The sequence below is a fragment of the Muntiacus reevesi genome, chromosome 19 (assembly GCF_963930625.1).
Source record: "Muntiacus reevesi chromosome 19, mMunRee1.1, whole genome shotgun sequence".
Taxonomy (NCBI): Eukaryota; Metazoa; Chordata; class Mammalia; order Artiodactyla; family Cervidae; genus Muntiacus; species Muntiacus reevesi.
In genome coordinates this window covers 27,612,364-27,635,798 of record NC_089267.1, presented here as the reverse complement: position 1 = coordinate 27,635,798, position 23,435 = coordinate 27,612,364, and positions in this window count along the sequence as shown.

Genomic DNA, 23,435 nt, shown 5'->3' with positions numbered 1-23,435 from the left:
TGTGTTACCTCACCAGGCAAAAGGCAAGGGAAGAAACAGGAATATAATGAAGAAATAGGTGAACTTCGTATGCTTACTTTCTCAGGACACACTTCTTTTGAGAATTCATAGGCTAACACTGTCTTACTATAGCCTGCTTTAAAGGTAACATGGTAGAAGCTTATGCAGATAATTCATGGATTGTGAACTGAGAACAATCTTTCAATAAGACAATGTAGTCACTTCCTTGTTAAAGCAATCCTCGGCCTATAGTCCTGTAGGAAACAAGGATGGAGAGTATTCCAGAAGTATCCACTGCTTGCTCTTGTTTATTTCGAGGAAACCTGTTGCTTACTGAGAGCTGTCCTCTGTCTCAGAAGGTTCATTCTATGTGCAAACCATGAGGTTCATATCTTCTTACTTTACAAGGAGGGAAGTAAAATATTTTCCTTTTGTCAAGGAAGTTAACTTGTATGGAATTTGCTCTCTTATACACAGATAGCCCAGAAGCACACATCTCCCCAAATCCTCTTCCTTTGCAGCATATCTCCAATATTAGAGTGAAAGAAAAAAAGTGGAATTTGAGGATAAAATTTATTATCCTGCTCAGAATACTTTGAGAATATGAAGAAATGAATATCGAGTTTTAGAACAAAGTGAAGGTCAGGGAAAAAAAATAATGATTTTTTTTCAGGACTTGAAGACCTTATATTTAACAAATCTGACCTTTCTGCCTATTACCTAGCCTTCCTGCTCCTGCTTCTCCCTTTTAATCTCCTTCCTTTCTTCCTTTCCTTGACAGTCTTTTACTGATGAACACTTACTTTGTGCCAGGCAATTGCACTAGTCTCCAAAGGTGACAGAGGAAGTTTAATTTAAGATGAATGAAAATTTTTCTCTTTCACATTTCACTTCATACATTTTTGATCTATTTGAACTTTCCCCCCAAAAGTGTGTGTTACTTTCTTTATGATATTCTAAAAGAACTTTCATAGAAAATAATCATAATATCCTAAAAAGAGGGTCAACACATTTTCTGTAAAAGGCCAGATAGTAAATATTTGAGTTCTCTGTTGGAACTAACTCAAGTTTGCTTCTGTAGCATGAAAGTAGCTATTGTTGTTGTTGTTTAGCTGCTAAGTCATGTCAGACTGTTTTGTGACCCCATGGTCTGTAGCCCGCTCCTCTGTCCATGGGATTTTCCAGGCAAGAATACTGGAGTGGGTTGCCATTTCCTTATCCGGGGGATCTTTCCAATCCAAGGATCAAACCCACATCTCCTGCATTGGCAGGAGGATTCTTTACCACTTGAGCCACCAGGGAAACCCAAAAGCAGTCACAGACAGTATGTAAATAAATATGTGTGGCTGAGTTCCAATAAAACTTTATTTACCAAAACAGGTGCTGGCCCAGATTTGATCCATGACCCAAGGGGTAGTTTGCTGACCCTTGATCTAAAAGATTGAGGCAAGGCCCAACCTAATCCAGTTATTATTTCCAATAGCATCATGAACCATAGTAAGTACTAAATAAACGATCAGAACACACTGATCTTAAGAAGGTTATTAACCATTTCTGGGTTTCAGTCTTCTTATTTACATATTCACATGGAAACTTAAGTAGGTAACTTTGAGTATTATTCCAACTGTAAATTTTGGCTTATGTCTTATCATATGCCAACTTCTGTCATAGAAGCTGCTTGCTACAATTTCTCCGAGCCATATATGTAGGAAACAGGCATCTCTTGCTGATATTATCTGAAATATGGGAGTTGGCAATTTGACAAAAGTCAATTACGAGTAAGGTAAGACCATTTCATTTAAGCAGCAGTTTTACATACATTTTCTCATGTGATCCTTATTACAACTACATTAGATAGTAAGAATGGATAGTATTTTCCTCCTCTTTCAAATAAGAAAATAGAGCACTAGAGAAATTAAGTGACTTATCCATTGTTTATATCTGATGCATAGCTAAGTAGAACATTAATGCCAGCCAGGTCCTAATTCAGAATTCTTCAAACCATGCCAGACTAACACTTTTGAATTACTTCAAAAATTTAAATATGACCATAAAGTAATGGAACAGCAATACAAAAATGACTATTAAATTGCACCCGCAGTTTTTTATAATAGAGTTCTATAAACGAGGAAAGCAGAATACACCACCGCCAATGGAAACAGTGTAAAACAAGAAAGATAAATACAGTGCCCACAGCCCACACCAAAATACCAGTCTCATACTCAAAAGTGTGAGGTGTTCAGGCCAAGCAGAACCTTTCCATTCAACCCGTGTTTACAGATGCCCCATTTTTATAGGAGAAAGTAGAATGATAAAATTCTCCATACCTCTCTAATTAAATTTCTTCAAACACAAATACATTTACATGTTGGATATTAGTGTTTTAAAAATTATATTTTCCCTAATTAAAGTTGAAGCTTTGCTCATTTCAGATGACAGCAAAAGAATCAATTTTTCTGAAAAACTTCATTTTTGCTGACTTAGTTGTTTTCTCCCCTTCTGTTTTTCATACAACACCTGGTCTTAAGTATTTAGTGGCCCTTTCCTTTTTGCTAAGTTCAAAAAAAAGCACATGTATCATTCTGAATCTTCAAAGCATTTTACACTTTGTTGTTGTTGTTTTTGTACAGTTGCGAAGTTGTGTTCGACTCTTTGAGAACCCATGGACTGCAGCACGCCAGGCTCCTCTGCCCTCCAACATCTCCCAGAGTTGGTTCAAATTCATGTCCGTTGAATCGGTGTTGCTATATAACGTCTCATCCTCTGTCTCTCCCTTCTCCTGCCCTCAATCTTTCCCAGCCTCAGGGTCCTTTCTAAGGAGTTGGTTCTGTGCATCAGGTGGTCAAATTAGTAGAGCTTCAGCTTCAGCATCAGTCCTTCCAATGAATATTCCGGGTTGATTTCCTTTAGGATTGACTGGTTGGATCTTCTTGCAGTCCAAGGGATTCTCAACAGTCTTCTCCAGCACTACAAATTGAAGACATCGATTCTTCAGCCCTCAGCCTTCCTTATGGTCCAACTCTCAAAACTGTACATAACTACTGGAAAAATCATAGCATTGACTAGATGGACATTTGTTGGCAAAGTGATGTCTCAGTTTTTTAATATGCTGTCTAGGTTTTTCATGTCTTTTCTTCCAAGGAGCAAGAATCTTTTAATTTCATGGCTGCCACATCACCATTTGCAGTGATTTTGGAGCCCAAGAAAATAAAATCTGTCACTGCTTCCACTTTTCCTGCTTCTGTTTGCCATGAAGTGATGGGACTGGATGCCATGACCTTAGTTTTTTGAATGTTGAGTTTCAAGTCAGCTTTTTCACTCTCCTCTTTAACCATCATCAAGAGGCTCTGTAGTTCTTCTTCACTTTCTGCCACTAGAGTGGTAATCTACATATCTGAGACATTTGCTGATATTTCTCCTGGCAGTCGTTATTCCAGCTCTTGAGTCATCCAGCCCAGCATTCTGCATGATGTACTCTGCATATAAGTTAAATAATCGGGGTGACAGATACAGCCATGTCGATTTCTTTCTCAATCCATTGTTCCCAGTCCATTGTTCCATGTCCGGTTCTGTTTCTTCTTTACCTACTACAAACACTACCAAGTTGAAATTCTTTAAGAGTTTAAAATTAGCTTCTCTGTGTATTTTTGTGTGTCTGTGTGTGAGCCTCTAAAATACCTCAGTAAGAGATATTTTCTCTCCAAATAAATAAATTTTATTTCTATACTTAAACAAATAGCTGTATTTCATTCAGCATATATAAGAGCATTTGTGTTGCTCAAGTTTTTAAGGGAAAAAATTAAGAAATGGAAAACTCTTGCTTTTTTTTTAAATTTGTTCTCTGAAATTTAACTTTAGTTTAGCACTTAAACTAAGCATCAAACACTATGTGGCTACATTGTACCCTGACACCAAGAAATGGAAGTAAGTCTCTGCCTTTCAGGCATTCACGATTGTTGAAGAGACAAGACATATGAGTTGCCACTGTATTAAAGGCAGTCAGTGGTGAGTGCTAGAATGCAAGCTAACAATGAGGACGACCAAGGCAGCTTACTGAGTCCTTGCTGAGTCCTTATGGTGTGGAGGGCAATTTCTAAAAGATTTTCACACAACTCAGTTAATGCAACAAGCTACAGGAAACAACAAAGTACTGTGGTTTTAAGGCAGGGGCGAGGTAGAAATTAATTTCAACTACTTAACTAGTATTTGGCCAAGTTTGTGAGCCTTTTTCTTTTTTTGGCCATGCCATGTGGCAAGCAGGATCTTATCTCCCCCATCAGACATCAAAACTATGCCCCGTGAATTGGGAGTTCAAAATCTTAACCACTGTACCACCAGGGAAGTCCCATGTGAGTATTTTAAATGCTTCTCAAATCATTTTTCTTTCATGGCTCACACAATGATCTTACCAGCTATTTTTATGATGTATTTTTTCATTTTCCCCTTTTTATTTTCATAGTCAATGAAAATCCCCATTTGGGCTGCACCATATCCCTCTCACACAGTCATATGGAAGCCCTAACCCCCACTACCTTAGAATGTGATTGTATGTAGTGGCAGGATCTTTAAAGACATAATTAAGTTAAAATCGGTTCAGTAGGATGGCTTCTAATCTGATACGACTGGTGTCTTTATTAATAAAAAGAAGAAATACGGACACAGATGGGTACAGAGGGAAGACCATATGAAGACACCGGTCATGGTGACTTCCTACCTACAAGTCAAGGGGAGAGGTCCCAGAAGGTAAACAAATCCACTGACAAAATGTGGATTTTTGTCAAAATCTCAGACTTCCAGCCTCCAGAACTGTGAGAAAAGATATTTCTATTGTTTAAGTCACTCAGCCTGTGGCACTTTGTCATGGCGGCCCTGCCAAACTCACCCATGCGGAATGGGCACCTTTATCACATGATTATTCATCATAGTTACCTCTATTTTTTAATGCCTTGTATTTTTCAAGTAATCCATTGGGAAAAGGGAGCAACATCAAAATGCCCAAATCCGAGGGTGAGAAAGTAGATCCACAGTGGTGCTACCCGAGGCCACCAGCACACGGAGTAACCTTAACCCAGTCACACAAGAAGGATGCTCAGGGTCGCCAGTGATGCATCTACGTCTAATGCACATTCTCAGCCACAGTGTGGGAAACAAAAACACGTCTGTCTTTTTTAAAAAGTTTACATAACAAAGTTCAAATCATCATAAGAAAGCATTTATTTGAGAGTTGGGAAAAGAGATCAAATGGTCTCTTACACTTTCCTAACTCTTTATTCTAAATGATAATTCATACAAATTTTGAGTATGCACTTTTACAAAAATTAGTATCAGTTGCCAGAGTGGCCTGGGCCAGGAAAATAAATATTTAAAGAAAGTCTAAACATTGTATAAATTATTATCAGAATTGTTTTTGAATTCTCATCACTTATTGGTGGGCTGGGAGGAAACTATTACTAATAGAAGTTATTCTTTTTTATTGCAATTTATGTTTTATTCTGCTTGACAAATTACCATATTTTAATGTACACTTTTGAGTCTGTCAATTAACAAGTAAATATGAAAATATATAAGGTAAAGATAGAAATGATTTGGCCAGATCGTAACAATAGCTGGGTCCTGTAATCTACAGCTTTCAGAATTTGACAATTAAGTTAATACGTAATAAATACAAGTTTAGATGGTTTGAATAACATAATTATCAAACTTGATTTTTTGATATTGTGTTTTTTTAATTTTTTGATTGGAAGATAATTGCTTTACAATGCTGTGTTGGTAGTAGTTATTTTTATTTTCTTGAACTCTTGGAGGTCTTGTAGAGCTTCCAAGTATTTCAAATTAAACACACTCAAAAAAAATAAAAATAAAAAAATAAACACCCTCAAGATAGACTAGATTCTGAGATTTGGGTCAGAACAGAAAAAAAAAACACACAACAGAATGGCTTTTTAGGACTTTGAGGTTTCAGTATTGACAAATATTAATAAATAATATTAAATTGCTTATTTTTTCTGTTGAAAGCACTGCTTTTCTCTGGGAACAGCTTGAAGGCAGGAGGAGAAGGGGACAAGAGAGGATGAGATGGCTGGATGGCATCATTGACTCGATGGACATGAGTTTGAGCAAGCTCTGGGAGTTGGTGATGGACAGGCAAGCCTGGCGGGCTGCAGTCCATGTGGTCACAAAGAGTTGGACATGACTGAGTGACTGAACTGAACTGAAATGAACTGCTTCTCTTACCTCTTCCCTGGCAGGAATCTCATTTCCCACCTTCTCTTCCTAAAAACTTGCCTGGCACAGAATACCATAGTCTAAACATGCCCTGAAGAAAATACTTCTTTTGTCACTCAACTTTTACTCACCTGGAACATTTTGGCTAGGTTCCCTTCCTCTCCTCTTTTTTAAATTTTTTTAAATTCTCTTGGAGAATATATTTTAATCACCATTAATTTTAAACATATTTTTGGACTATAATAAACTTTAAAAAATTATACGGTATACACATTTGAAATTTATTTTTGGGGAATCAATTATCATTAATTTGCATTTACAAATGTGCTGCTTCACAGTTTATTGTTTTCTTACAATGTTTCAGTCTCTGTGTTGTCCTTGTTTCATTTTTCATTTCTAACAATGATTTGCATTTTTTTAAATCTTGTTCATACATGCTAGAGTAACTTACTATTCTTTTCAAAGTATAGGTTATTGTTTCTACTTATCCATTTTTAATTTTTTGTAATTAGATGGTTTATGCTTTCATTTATATTAATCTCTTTCTTCTATTTTATGTTTACTTTGCTTTGCTTTTCTAGACTCTTGTCTTAAAAGCAAAGATAATTTATTTTCTATATTCTTTACCAATCTGGAGAAGGGAACAGCTACCCACTCCAGTATTCTGGCCTGGAGAATTCCATGGACTACAGCCCATGCAGTCACAAAGAGTCGGACTTGACTGAGTGGCTTTCACTTTCACTTTCCCTATAGACATGTTTAAGTTTATATCTTTTCTTCTCACATTCCACTTCTCATATCTTTTCTTCAGTCATATTCCACTAGTTTTGCTATTTAGTCCTTTGTTTTTTCAGCCCCAAATAATTTATGTTTCATATCAATTGTCACTTTAATCTAATAATTATCTGCAGTTGTGTGTATTTGTGTGTTTTATTTCCATGTATATTGAAATTTTTTTTTTGAGTAGTGGAATTTCTTGTAATTGTTGATGCATAAGTAAATGAAGCCTGTATAACATCACCTTTATGGAATTTGCTGACATTCCCACTGTGGTCTAGCACATGGTAAATTTTTGTGGCTGCATTATGTGTGCTTGAAAATGATATACAGTTTTGTGTGTATGGTGCAGGCTTCTTGGTGTAGCTATTCAATCAGGCTTGCTAGCTGCATTGCACAACTCCTCCATATCCCTCCTCGTTACCAAGTGGTTTCTTGGTTGATTTCTGAGGGGAAGATGTTCAGCCCCTTGCTGTGACTATGAATTTGCCAATTTTCCTTTGTGGAATTACCAGTTTCGCTGTTTCGTTTCACACTGTTCACCTGAAACAATCACAACATAAAAAGTATTTTTTAAAAAAGAGTGACTTTAAAATGTCTCTCTCTTTCTCTTCCATGATCCCAGACTCCTCTCTGATCATATGACCTCTTGTCACAACTTTCTAGCCCCACCAGTCCTATTTTTAGTTTCTCAATGCAGAAAGCTATTTCCCGACACAGGACTTTTAAACATCAGTTTTCTCTGCCTGGAATTACCATTTTCCCCATGATTTACCAGATCCTTCTTAAATCAGTTCAGTTCAATTCAGTCACACAGTTGTGTCTGACTCTTTGCAACCCCATGGACTGCAACACGCCAGGCCTCACTGTCCATCACCAACACCCAGAGTTTACTCAAATTCATGTCCATTGAGTCGGTGATGCCATCCAACCATTTTGTCCTCTGTCATCCCCTTCTCCTCCTACCCTCAATCTTTCCCAGCCTCAGGGTCTTTTCAAATGAGTCAGTTCTTCACATCAGGTGGCCAAATGATTGGAGTTTCAGCTTCAGCATCAGTCCTTCCAATGAACATTCAGGGCTGACTTCCTTGCTGTCCAAGGGACTCTCAAGAGTCTTCCCCAACACCACAGTTCAAAAGCATCAATTCTTCGGTGCTCAGCTTTCTTTATAGTCCAACTCTCACATCCATACATGACTACTGGAAAAGTCATAACTTTGACTAGACAGACCTTTGTTGGCAAAGTAATGTCTCTGCTTTTTCATATGTTGTCTGGGTTGGTCATAACATTTCTTCCAAGGAGCAAGTGTTTTTTTTAATTTCATGACTACAGTCACCATCTGCAGTGATTTTGGAGCCCAAAAAAATAAAGCCTTTCACTGTTTCCCCATCTATTTGTCAGAAGTAATGGGACCAGATGCCATGATCTTAGTTTTCCGAATGTTGAGTTTGAAGAAAACTATTTCACTCTCTTTCACTTTCATCAAGAGACTCTTTAGTTACTTCTTCACTTTCTGCTAGAAGAGTGGTATCATCTGCATATCTGAGGTTACTGATATTTCTCCTGGCAATCTTGACTCCAGCTTGTGCTTCATCCAGTCCAGCATTTCTCATGATGTACTCTGCATATAAGTTAAATATCAGGGTGACAATATACAGCCTCGATGTACTCCTTTCCTGATTTGAAAGCAGTCTGTTGTCCCATATCCAGTTCTAACTGTTGCTTCTTGACCTGCATACAGATATCTCAGAAGGCAGGTCAGGTGGTCTCCCATCTCTTGGAGAATTTTCCACAGTTTGTTGTGGAAACTTCTTAAATAATCCAAATTAAATCAGGACATTCAGTTCTACTTTCTTGAAGTACTTCTATTTTTGTTCTTACTATACCTTTTTCAATAGAGTACACTTTATTATTTTTTGGGGGGGTACACTTTAGAACTCACATATTTTTAAAATCTGTTTATTTACTTTTTGTTTTTTCTTTCAAATTCTAATTGAAAAAAGACTGTCTATTTTCTATTTGTTCCTCACTGTATCCCCACTGCTGTGACAGTACCAGGAGTATAGTTAGTGTAAAAAAATTTTATTGAATAGATAAATGAATACTAGCTCCAAGTAGTTGCAGATTGAAAATTGAGGATAGAAAGATTACAGGCACTAATATAAGGTTAAAATTCCATATAGATATAACACACTCCATCTTAAAGACATGTACCTATTATAATTAAGAAAATCATAATAGCTATGAATTATAAAGTTCTAGTTATTATATGTTCATCATGGCTAATCTTTACAATAATACTGAATTTTGAAAATGGGTAAATTGAAGATTAGGAAAATGAAGTAACTTACTCAACATCAAGTTATTTATACAAATAATAGTAGAGTGGAGATTCAAAACCAGATGTGTTTATTTCTGAAGTTTGCCCTTTTTTACACTATCATTCCATGCACCATTATGCAACATTTGGTAATCTGAGAAATCCTAATAAATTTCACTTGAAAACAATTTATTTTAAAGAAACTAAAATGATATTCCCAGCTTTAAGCTTGATCTAAATAAAGTAAGACATATAAAATGTAGTTACTAATTCGATTTTTTTTTCAATCTTTATACAACTAACGCAATATTCAAAATATCCTTTCAAACTAGGTGTTTAGATTCTGGAGATAGAACTTCTCTACATTTTATGGAGTTCAATTTTACTACAGTGAATAGACATAACCATAGTATTTAATGGAATGTGCGAGCACCAGTTTCTACTTCTCTGATAAGGCCATGTGTTTGGACTCCATCTAATACTTTCTTCCGTCTAACTCTGTCAAGCATTAGGATAACAATTCAAATCAGTTTGGCCCATTCAGTTATTTTACACAAAGTTGACAAAGCATCTGGACAATTGTAGAAACATCCGGATGATTAATTAAATCTGTGAGTGAAGTAACGGAACACTTGGGCACCCTGAAAACAAACAAGAGATGTCTTTGCCTGACTCTCCAAAATGAAAGTGGAAAAATCAATATTTTTCCTTAAGACCTTTCTTCACCTGTCTAATATACTAAATGTGTCTTATAAGGAGATGAACATTGTGTGTGCATGTCCATGCGTGTATGTCTGTTTTGCATTCCTATCATCCCCAAAGAGGTTTTGTTTACTTAGTTTCTGTGGCTGAATATTAAAACAAAAGTGAAGAGAACAACTTGGAAAGATTTTTATAAAAACAATAGATTCACTCCACCCTTATTACAACATTATTTTTATTTAGCCAGTTTTTAAAAATAGTTTTGCAATAGAAGCAATAAAGAAAAGGTATAAAAACCTACAACCTACTAGATTATAAGCATTCTGAAAGAAAAGCCTCAACAATATTTAATACATCAATGTGAATTATACCCATGTAAGAAAATTTTCAAATGCAAATTCCATTAAATAAATGCATAAAAAGATACATTTAATATAATACCTTTGAAAAAGCATCTTTATGTGAAGTCCAACACCTCAATTACTATAACAATACACACTGACAAAAAGCTCACAACATAAGAATTATTAATTGTTTTGAACTTAAATTGTTTTTCATATTGAATTAAAATCATATTTTGTTTTCCTAAATTACTAATTTTGTAAATTTGGCTCATTTACATTTTTTCATTTTTATTCATTTTTGGAGATGTTAATTTTCAATATAAAGATGGCCATCATATCTTCTCTATGTGGGGCATACATGAAAACTGTTTACTGAGTTTGCTGGAGGCAAATAGAACTAAGCATAACATGCTGAGCCACCAAGGCTTCCCAGGTGGTGCAGTGCTAAAGAATACGCCTGTCAATGCAGGAGACTAGGGTTGGATCCCTGGATCTTGAAGATCCCTGGAGAAGGAAATGGCAATCCACTCCAGTGTTCTTGCCTGAAAAATTCCTTGGAGAGAGAAGCCTGGCGAGCTACAGTCCATGGGGTGGCAAAGAGTCAATCAGACATGACTGAGTGAATGAATGCATTTTTTTAAAGCATAACATGGCAATTAAGATCATGGATCATACTGTTGAATACTTAATCATCTAAATCACAAATGCAAAAGACATATAAGTCCTTGCATACAAAACTGCTTTCAATTTCTATTAGGAGAGTTTTTTGTATCAGAAAAGTAATTTATTTGTGCTTCTGTTGCCTCACTGACAAATGAAAGTAATAATAACAATGATGCAATAAGGTCATTTTGAAAATAAATTAGTACATGCAAAGCAACAGCACTGACACAGAGAAGATGCTCAAAACCATTAGAAAGAAAAATAATTCTCTGGTGTTAGAGTACGACAAGGCTGTATATTGTCACCTTGTTTATTTAACTTCTATGCAGTGTACATCATGCGAAATGCTGGGTTGGATGACTCACAAGCTGGAATCAAGGTTGTTGGGAGAAGTATAACCACCTCAGATATGCAGATGATTACTCTAATGGTAGAAATTGAAGAGGAATTAAAGAGCTTCTTGATGAGGGTGAAAGAGGAGAGTGAAAAAGTTGGCTTAAACCTCAACATTCAAAAAACTAAGATCATGGCATCTGGTTCCATCACTTCATAGCAAATAGATGGGGAAAAAGTGGAAGCAGTGACAGATTTTATTTTCCTCAGTGCCAAAATCACTGCAGATGGTGACTACAGCCATAAAATTAAAAGTTGCTTGTTCCTTAGAACAAAAGCTATGATCAACCTAGACAGTGTATTAAAAATCAACATCACTTTGCCAACAAAAGTCCATCTAGTCAAACCTATGGTTTCTCCAGTAGTCATGTGTGGATGTGAAAATTGGACCATTAAGAAGGCTGAGGGGCGAAGAATTGATGCCTTCAAATTGTGCTGGAGAAGACTCTTGAGAGTACCCTGGGCAGCAAAATCAAACCAGTCAATCCTAAAGGAAACCAACCCTGAATATTCATTAGAAGGACTGTTGTTGAGCTGGAGTTCCAATACTCTGGCTACCTGTTGCAAGGAGCTGACTCACTAGAAAACACCCTGATGCTGGGAAAGATTGAAGGCAAAAGAAGAGGGCAGCAGCAGATGAGATGGTTAGATAGGGTCACCGACTCAATGGACATGAATCTGAGCAAACTCTGGGAGATAGTGAAGGATAGGAAGCTTGGCAGGCTGAAGCCCAATTGGTTTGCAAAGAGTCAAATATGATTAGCAACTGAATAAGAACAACCATTTTAGTATCAGGTTTACAAATGAAATTCTATGAATATTTCTTTAGTGAAAGCTTCAGTGTACCTAGCCATCTTTTTCACAGACACAAGACGGAAGAAAATTAGATCAAAACCACAAGGAAGAAGATATAAGGGTTAAAGTGTGGGGAACATTGTACTATTCTCTGCAGGGCTAAGATACTATAAAGAAAAAGGCTCTAGGCTCTCATGTACTACCTTTTTACAAACTCTTTCTTAATGCCTTCAAATCCTGTTTTTGTCCCCACTATTTATGTCATAAATGTTAAAGATCATTAAAAATCAATCTATTCTGGGTTTCATCTTCAATGCTCCCCTCCCCTTGCCGCCTACTCAGAACTTGACCACACACAGCAACCTCTTGCCTGTCCTTTTGTTTTAGACAGTAAGAGACATGTTGGTCTTGTTTTCCTTTATTCCTTCTCCTCCCACTATTCTTTCTCCTTCAATGCCCTTTTCCTCTTTCCTCCATGCCCATCCTTGGACATTCTCCAAGGTTTTTTTACACTAGATAAATGAGATACTTTATATGAAATAACCAAATCTAGGGTCTAAAGTATAAAAAGTGATCCGAAAAAGAAAGTTCATTTTGTTCTCTTATGCTCCTTTTTTCTCAGTGATATCATCTGTGCTTGTGGCTTTAATCATCAGTTCCACATACATGAGGCTTAAATCTCTATCTTCTGCTGACTTCTCTCCTCAGATTCACTCCTCTGTTCCTACCTGACCCAGGTGTTCAACCTCAAATCTTTCTTGCTTTGCTCTTATCTAGGTACCACTCCCCACAACTTTTGTGAAAATCTTCCATTTTTATGGCACTGGCTATATTTTGATCATGAATTATCAGAGGTGAATTTCACTCTTTGTTCTCACCTGTAAGTGACTAGGTCCAGGAGGATATATTTTTAGTATCTATCACATTCACGTCCTCTTTTAAATTCTCAACTTACTAGTTCAAAACTGTTAGCATTAGACCTGGGCAATTGATCAGAGATGGAAAAACGTCTCATTCCAAATCTGTGCTTCCAAAATTTTGTTGCCATTAATACTAAGTGAAAGTCGCTCAGTCATGTCTAAATCTTTGCGACCCCATGGGCTGAAGCCTGCCAGGCTCCTCTGTCCATGGAATTCTCCAGGCAAGAATACTGGAGTGGGTTGCCACTCCCTTCTCCAAGGTATCTTCCCAACCCAGAGACTGAACCCAGGTCTCCCACATTAGCAGCAGATTCTTTACCATCTGAGCAGCTAAATCAATCTATAAATAGGTCTGACACATTTCTTTGATTATGACAATTCTTAAAAAAATAAATTTAAAGTCTTCCCAAATATCAAATACAAACTCGATATGTTTTGTGGCATTTATCAATTTATGTTTATAAACTTATCTTTGGTCATTTTAATTCTTATACTGCATTATAATAAAACTGTGTTATTAAGAGTTCCCTGGTTCTGTCTTGCTCTTTCTTACCCTGTCACTTCGCTCCATGAGAGACATTTTCCCCCAGTTATCATCACCGATAGACATTGATCCTATAATTCTAGGCTTAGAGTATGTACCGTTTTCTCCAGTGAGTGACCTTATTTGATTCTCGGGCTTAGGCAGCAGGAGCTTTTGTTGTTCACAGCTTCTGCTGAAATGCCCTCCACTTTGTAAGGAGTTACTACCAACCTGATGAAGGGAGGGCCACTTCTACCCTTGGCTCATGCGCTTATCATCACCTTGGCTCCAGAATAAAGCCCTTTGAGAGAAGGGACTTTGTCTTATATCCATGTTTCATTTCTTCACAATTCCCAAGACTATACGAGAAGCATCTAAAAGAAAGGGAAAGATTTGTATTTGATTGTCAGTTTTGAAGAGAGCAGATGGTTACCTCTCACAGATACAAATATGAACTGACATCTATCTGCGGTCAGAATGAGCCCTGCCCAGAGGTCTCATTTGAGTTATTGGAAATGCAATTTCAGCAACAGGAGCAAGAACCACTGTAACCACCACCAGATTTGAGCAAAATTTGATAGGTCTTGTACCCATAATAGCTCAGCACTCGTGATAAAGAAAAATCTAAACAGAGGCCAAGAAGAGAAATGGTCAGAGGAGAGAAAAAGAGTCAGTGTTTCTGAACTGCAGCGGGTGCTGAGAGGGGCTTAAACATGCACCCTTCAAGGATGAATTCACTAATATTTTTGCACAGCTGTAGAGATGAATAAGAGATGAATTATAAGGGGAAATAGATTTTCCTTTTCTGGCACACTTAACATAAATGCTACTACTATATTTTGATAGTAACTTTGTGAAGTATCTCCACCCACTCTTATCTTGGGCGTAAGAAACTTTAATGACATGATTGATATGGACTGCAGTATTTATTTTCTTAGCATTAATTTTTTTCTATTCAATTCCTTTTTTTAATTCTCCTTGGATATTTAGTTCCTGATCAGTTCTACAGAAATACCAGCTTGAGGAATAAATAGTTTACCAAAAATGAGCTTTAGCAAAAACAATCCTGGAATCAAATCCCAGCTTCTTCATTAGGGTAATAATAAAGATAAACAAACCTAAAAACAAATTTAACAAAAATCACACCAGCTTCTATTTGTTGTGCACTTACTTTGCATCAGCCACTCTGCTGAAGACTGTGTATTTTTTTTTCTTATTTAGCATTTATTTCAGGCTTGTGAGGTAGGTATTTTATTATTATTTGCACCATGCAGAAGAAACTTTAGCTTCAAAAAAAGTTTTGGTCCCAAACTCTGTGACTGCAAAGCCCATATTCTTCATCACTGTGGTTTATCCTTCTGCCTCTATATTTGTCTTTTAACTAACTTTTTTGAACCTTAGTCACATTGGAAAGCAGGGTCTAATCATAACTCCAGGGTTCCCAGGTGGTTCAGTGGTAAAGAATCAGCCTGCCAAGCAGGAAATGTGGGTTTGATCCCTGGATCAGGAAGATCCCCTGGAGGAGGCAATGGCAACCCAGTCCAGTATTGTTGCCTGGGAAATCTCATGGACACAGGAGCCTGGCGGGCTACAGTCCAAGACGTTGCAAAGAGCTGGGCATGACTTAGCAACTAAACAACGAATCGTAACTCCTGTTGTGATTCTGAATTTTGTGCATGGAATTTAAATTTAGTATATTTTACTCCATATTAGAGAATTCTTCAGCTTTTTACTTCATTCTGTACTGTTTAGTCCTGGATTATGTTTGATACTCATAAGCAATACTATATACATATTCTATTAATATGTTACTTATAAAGTTTACAAATTGAGGGCAAAAAATTACTCTTGGAAGGGGAAGTTTTTCATTTGCAATATTTAGTCAGTATCAGAATTTGAATTCTACGTCAGACTGTTGTGAAAGTTAGTTTTATATGTCAACTTGTCTGGCCCTCAGTGCCCAGATATTTGGTCAAATATTACTCTGGGTGTTTCTGTGAGGGTGTTTGGATTATATTTATATTAAAAAATGTGGACTTTGAGTAAAGCTGATTGCCCTTCATTATGTAGGTGAGGCTTATTCAATTAGCTAAAAGCTTGACTAGAATAAAAAGGTAAGAAGGAACTCTCCAACAAATCAGCTTTCTGATTTTATAGCAAACTGCTTTTGTACTTGAACTACAACTCTTTCCTGTGTTTCCAGCCTGCTTTCCTCCCCCAATAGATTTTGGACTCAACAAACCTCTGGAGTCACATGAGACAATTCCTTAAAATAAATCTCCCCCTGCTTTCTCTATGTATATGTAATATGTTGTTGGTTCTGTTCTATATCTCTGGAGAATTCTGACTAGTACAGTCTGTTAGCTCAGCTTAAAGAAAAGTTTTGTAACTATTTTGAAATTTTAAAATAAAAAATCTCATTGAATTAGAAATCACTCTGCCTTATCATTGGAAATTTTTAGATGATACTGGTCAATGAAAGAAAAGAAAGAGCTGTTAGATTTAAGAACTGCATGTAATAAAGACCACTTAAGTAACTCAAGTTATCAAAATTTTGATTAAAGATGAGAAAGGAGTTTCCACAATATAAAGAGTGATAAAGGTATCTGTAATTACTACTTTTTGTGAGACTAAAGTTCCTTACAGATGATGACTATCAAGACTATAGAGAGGTCATTATTAAAAATTCTTGATTACAAATTTGGTGAAGCCAATTGAAACATAAATTTCAATTAAAAAGTTGTAATTACATTTATAGATTCAAAAATGTTAGTAGAAAAGATTTAAATATTTTATTTGAAAGTTTTGTACAAGTAAAATTATTTAATTTCTTCCCTAATACTTTGTGTTTTATTTTTCTTATTGTAATTATATAACCTAAATAAAATGTAATGAGTTTTTTAAAACATCCACTATCAGTGTAGACTCCTCAAACCCCCACACTCCACGGTATCCTTATAAGCTACTTAAATACTATGATGTTAGTGTTATAATATTAACAATGTTGGAAGCTATGTTTAAAGAAAAATTGGACTTTCTTCTAAAGGCAATAAAGAATCATTGAACTTTATAAAACCCAAAGGGCATTAGGGATTTGCCTATAGTTCTGCTCAACACACTGTATCTTGGTGACTTTGAGGTTTCCTTCCAGGAAGTATTTTATAGATGTTTCATACTTTAAAAAGTCTTTGGGTACAATAACCTCACTATAATGAACAAGAGGAGCTTCCCAGGTGGCTCAGTGGTAAAGGATTCACCTCCCAATGCAGGAGATGCAGGTTTGATTCCCGGGCCCAGAAGATCCCCTAGAGGAGGAAATGGCAACCCACTCCAGTATTCTTGCCTCAAAAATCCCATGGACAAGCAGCCTGGAAGTCTTCAGTATATGGGGCGACAAAGGGTCAGACACAACTGAGCATGTGTGCACAATGGACAAGAGGAAGGAAGACTAGATACATGGAGATCATTTGGAAGCTTGCTGTAATAACCCAGATGAGACACGATGTAGTCTAAACCAGGGGAGTGATGGCGGTAATAGAGAATGGTAGAAAGTGTTAGGAGATGTTTATCAATTAGAATCACTAGGATTTTTTTATTGATTTGATGTGAGGAATTATGAACAAGGAGAGAGGAATCAAGATTTCTGTTGAGTAACATAAATCAGCAACAGTCTCTCTGAAGAGCTCCATATTACCTGCCTGTGGGGTAGAATGATATCGATACCAGTCCTTACCTGCTTCATTCTCAGAGCCAGGTGGTGACCCTCAGGTACTGTTCTGAAACAAAACCAAAAGAAGATAATCAACTCTTTAACATTTTCTCCACCAACCTAAAAAGAATAATAATGGTTTTTACTTCTTCACAAATCCCCATGGAATCTTCCCAGATCATGTAAAGGGATGATCCTATAGGACTATCAGATCCGTGTGCTAAGTCGCCTCAGTTGTGTCTGATTCTTTGCAACCCTATGGACTGCAGCCCACCAGGTTCCTCTGTCTATGGGATCCTCCAGGCAAGAATAGTAGAGTGGGTTGCCATGCCCTTCTCCGGGGCATCTTCCCAACCCGTAGATTGAACCTGCGTCTCTTATGTCTTATGCGTTGACAGGGGGTTCTTTACCACTAGCACCACATGGGAAGCCATATCAGATCTAAATTTAGGCAAATGTTTCCTAATCTAAGCTTTATTTTAGTTCAGTGAGAGCTTCAGCTTAGTTCAGGCACTTAGTGGTGTCCGACACTTTGCGACCCCACGGACTGCAGCACGCCAGGCTTCCCTGTCCATCACCAACTCCCAGAGCTTGCTCAAATTCACGTCCATTGAGTCAGTGATGCCATCCAACCATCTCATCCTCTGTCATCCCCTTTTCCTCCTGCCTTCAATCTTTCTCAGCATCAGGGTCTTTTCCAATGAGTCAGTTCTTCTCATTAGGTAGCCAAAGTATTGGAGCTTCAACTTCAGCATCAGTCCTTCCAGTGAATATTGAGGACTGATTTCCTTTACAATTGACTGGTAGCGAGAGCCTACCCCTTAATTATTCCCAAATACTTTCATTTCAATATGCATTTCTACCTTTTCTTTGTATTCAGTTAAGGAACTGGAGGGATCCATTGTGCTCTTGGGGATGCCCTCTTAAGGAAAGGCAAAGATATTATGTAAAGGCAAAGAAGTTAATTAGAACACATTCAAAATGGAGGGACATTGGAAACATTTGTTCCATCCACTTTAATTTATAGGCAGGAAAATTGTGGTTCAGAAGTGAGGTACAATTTACTGAGGCCAAAGAAAGATACAGAGCAGAAAGTGAAAGAAGTTTACTAGAAACAATCTTAATAACTACAATATTTCACTAAAGTTAAGACATAATCAGGTATGAGGTATGAAAAAAAAACTACCAATTAAACTATAGCAGACTGATAATACATTATCTTTGTAAGATATATAGTAAATTCTAACTTGTTAGTATTAAAAATAAATACGTGTCCTCAAATTGATGGTCCTAAAAGCCAAGCTGTCAATAAAAAATTTCTACAGTAGACAGTGGCATTTCTACCCTTCTTGTAAAAGTTAAGAGTCTTGAGCACTAAGATACACAATTGGAAATTGTATACAGCTTAATCCTTTAAAAACTCTTATTTTTTGTATTATAGAAAAATTGGCTTAGAAGATTAAGTCAAGTTCACTCAGAATTTGGGTTGCACAAAATTATAATGATAAATAATTTTTCACATGCAATGACACTAAATTCTGCCATATTTTGGAAAGGGTCACAAACCACAGAAGTTCTGCATTCAGCTTTATTTCAAACCTTACAGTATCAGTTAGGAAACATCTAAGTAACTCTGGAAACATTTGGATGGTACAAAATGCACACGTATTTTTATTTTGTAAGTATCCTTTTACACGAGTGATTAGATGAATTTCTTGTTCTAAATAAATGTTGTCAAATTATTGTCATAAAATTTTAAGCCAAAAATGGGAAATAAAGTACATGCTCTAAATTAGAGGAAAGAGGAATTAATAAGATGTTCAGTTCAATCACTCAGTCGTTTCCGACTCTTTGCGACCCGGTGAACGCAACACGCCAGGCCTCCCTGTCCATCACCAACTCCTAGAGTCCACCCAAACCCATGTCCATTGAGTCAGTGATGCCAGCCAACAATCTCATCCTCTGTCATCCCCTTCTCCTCCTGCCCTCAATCTTTCCCAGCATTGGGGTCTTTTAAAATGAGTCAGCTCTTCCCATCAGGTGGTCAAAGTGTTAGAGTTTCAGCTTCAACAACAGTCCTTCCAATGAACACCCAGGACTGATCACCTTTAGGATGGACTGGTTGGATCTCCTTGCAGTCCAAGGGACTCTCAAGAGTCTTCTCCAACACTACAGTTCAAAAGCATCAATTCAGGAGCATTGTCTGGGATGGAGCAGAAACGGAGCGGCCGAGAGGAGCTACCCCACGTCCAAGGTAAGGAGCAGCAGCTGCACTTTGCTGGAGCAGCCATGAAGAGATACCCTACGTCCAAGGTGAGAGAAACCCAAGTAAGATGGTAGGTCCTGAGAGAGGGCATCAGAGGTCAGACAGATTGAAACCACAATCACAACTAGCCAATCTGATCACAGGACCACAGCCTTGTCTAACTCAATAAGAAGGCGTGGAGTGTTGTAAAATATGTACATAAACATGCAAATGTTATCCAGCTTTCTTAAGTCAGAATTTTTCTTCTGTGTTAAGAGTCTTACATGATTTATATGAAATATTTCAGGGGTGTAGTTATAAATGCAACATTAAAACACACTTCCCTGCAAGGTGGTATGACTTCCTCCTAAGAAGAGTAGCATAGTAACACAGCATAGGTTTTGCTTCAAGTAGCCTGATCATGTGAAATCTTCCAACAGGTTAATTTTGGTTGGGCAAAGCATATTTTAGATTTGTCATCAGAGATATTTGTCTGCTCACTACACTTGTATTTAGGTGGCCTTTGAGTTTCAATACTGGTAAGCATCTTTCTTGAGCTCCTCTGGTGCCTCAGCACTAAAGAATCTGCCTGCAATGCAGGAGAAGACAGATGCATGGCTTTGATCCTTGAGTCTGGAAGATCCCATGGAGGAGGGCATGGTAATGCACTCCAGTATTCTTGCCTGGAGAAAGCCAGAGAAACCTGTCAAGCTACAGTCCATAGGATCGCAGAGTGGGACATGACTGAAATGACTGAGCATGCACATACCACAGCCATTCTTATATTTCAGAATTTAAGAGCTTTTGGAAATATCAACCTCATTACATTCTTGAGAGTAACATGTTAGACTAACAATTAGAAATTTATATAGATTTTTTTTCCTTTTAAATTTGAGTTGAACTTAAGTAAGTTTAAAAAAAACACAAAACCAAACAAAAAACAAAAAAAATGAGTTCACTCATTTCTCTCTTCTCTCACTCCTTGCTTCTTGCAATCAATCATTTGTTCTCTTCATCTATTAGCTTGGCTTTTTAATTTTTGGTTTTGTTTCTAGATTCCACATACAAGAGATCGTACAGTATTTGTCTTTCTCTTTCTGACATTATTTCATTTAGCATAATGCTCTCAAAGTTCACCCATGTTGTTGAAAATGGAAGGATTTTCTTCTTTTTTTGTGGCTGAATAAGATTCCATTGTAAAGAAATGTTCCACAATTTCTTCATCCATTTATCTATCATTGGAAACTTAGGTTGTTTCCATATCTTGCCTATTATAAATAATGCTGCAATGAACATGGGAATGTATGTGCTTAGTCGTTTAATCCTGTTCGACCCCTTGTGATTCCATGAACTGTAGCCCGCAAGGCTCCTCTGTCCACAGGATTCTCCAGGCAAGAATACTGGAGTGGGTTGCCATGCCCTTCTCCAGGGGATCTTCCCAAACCAGGGAGCGAACCCAGGTCTCCCACAATGAAGGCAGATTCTTTACCATTTGAGCCATCAAGGAAGCCTAAGAACAGTGGAGTGGGTAGCCTATCCATTCTCCAGGGGAGCTTCCCAAGTCAGGAGTCAAACCACTGTCTCCTACATTACAGGTGGATTCTTTACTAGCTGAGCTCTCAGGGAAGCCCAAGGGGATGTATGCACCTTTTCAAATTAGTATTTTCATTTTCTCTGGATAAATATCCAGAAGTAGAACTGCTGGATTTACATGGCAGTTCTAGTCTTAATTCTTTGAAGAACTACTATATTGTTTTACATATCTTCTTTTCAAAAATTGTCATCAAATATTTTCTTTCTTCCACCCTTCAGAAGTCATCCTAAAATGAGTAATTTTTACAATTGGAAAGTAACTGAAGCCTCAGAAAAGCATTTAGGAATAATGTTATGCCTATATATTATAATTTATCTTTCTCCATTCCTCAAGCTTTCTTTTTATGGACACATGAATTTCATTTTTCAAAATCTTATAATCATTTTTTTAGCCTAAGTAATTTACCATGCAATCATTTTCTCTAGCCACCAGTAACTGTTAAAATTATACAAAATTAATTAATTTTATAACTAATTTCAACTAGAATTTTAAACACTAATTAATGTATCATGTGCCATATGAAGGGGACATGCATGTTTGCATATTTATATGTGTGTGTGTGCACAAGAGTGTGTGTGCATATGTGTGCAAAGAATTTCAATAACCTCTTATGCCAATACTTCTATAATGCAATTGAAAATATGACAATCTCTTACTGTAAAACAAGTGCTAAAAGTAACAGTTTATTTGGTCAATTTCTAATGTACTAATTTTGGGTCAATTTCTAATTTTTTATTTTCAGCCAGGGTTGATATAGTGTCTTTCAGATACTGAAAATTTATAATTTTGTTTATGTAGCCTAATAACTAAAGTAAAAAGATTAGGTAAACTCTGTAGAAAATTCAGTTAAATAACTGCTTGAAAGTGATTTGGGGTTCTCTTTCCCAAGGTCAAAGAAGAGGTAAAGTTTCAGCTGTTGCTTTCCTAAGGACTGGGGTGAGATTCAAGGATGGGATGCCTTCTGACATACCTCACTGGAGGTCATTCTGCGAACTTCCAAATTATTCATAAGTAAATTAAGCTCTAAATTGCAGACAGAATAAGACAAGTAGAAAGATCAAAGTAAAGAGGTTGTGGAATTCTGGAGTGCCAGTGGGTAGGAAGGTGTGCCATGGGAGGGAGAGATGAGCACCCTAAAGGAGCTCCTTCTAGCAAGTTAAAGGAGTATTTTACTGAATTCTTGGTCAATAGCCATTGGCAAACCCTCTGGGCTTCATGGTATAGCCTAAAAGAGGATAATGAGAAAACTGATGACCTGTAGAACTAGACTTCCTTTTGATTGCTGAACTGAAAAACTAACCAGATTTTATTATACTTTTGCACTTGCAAGTCAAAGATTCTTTACTCATTCTGTCTCTAACTTGGTGCCCTGGGATATTTGCCATATAACTGTATTCACATGTGTATTCACCATCGACATTTTAAGATGTTCTGAAAAACCCCAAAGCATTATCACTTCAAACCAACACTCCAACTCAACACCTATTCTCAGTCTTTGATGCCAGTAAAGGTTGGTTTATGGAGACTGTGAGCTGAGAGTCTTTAACATTAATGTGTGGATTTGGGAATCCAACACTAGTGGTGGTGAACAACTTTGAAACATCATATTCAGAAGCTTGATGATGTTAGAGTTTGTATGGATGTGTCATCATACTTAATGTATTTGGTTATTTCAATTAACTTCAAAAGGATGAAATTTTTCAACCTATTGAAAGGAGATGTGGGTTACAGAGCTGAGAAATACATTTTCTATTTTACATGGGCATAGAGCTAAGTGTAGTTATTTTCCTATCTTCAGGGGTGAGTGGAGGTGGAACAGATTGTTGCAGTGTTCACAGTACTGCAGTCCCAGTGAGAATGGCTGAGCCACTCTGGCCTCCCGGTCATGCTTCTCAGGTCGTTTTGGTCTCTAGGAGAATATCGTTGCACGTGACACAGCTTCTCCTTTCAGGTACTAGACTAAATACACTTGTTGGGTCACAGAGAAAGCAAGGAATTCCAGAGAAACATCTACTTCTGCTTCATTAATTATGTTAAAGCCTTTGTGTGGATCACAACAAACTGTGGAAAATTCTTAAAGAGATAGGCATACCAGACCACTCAATCTGTCTCCTGAGAAACCTGCATGCACGTCAAGTAGCAACAGTTAGAACTGGACCTGAAACAATGGACTGGATCAAAATTGGGAAAGGAGTATGACAAGGCTGTATATTATCACTCTGCTT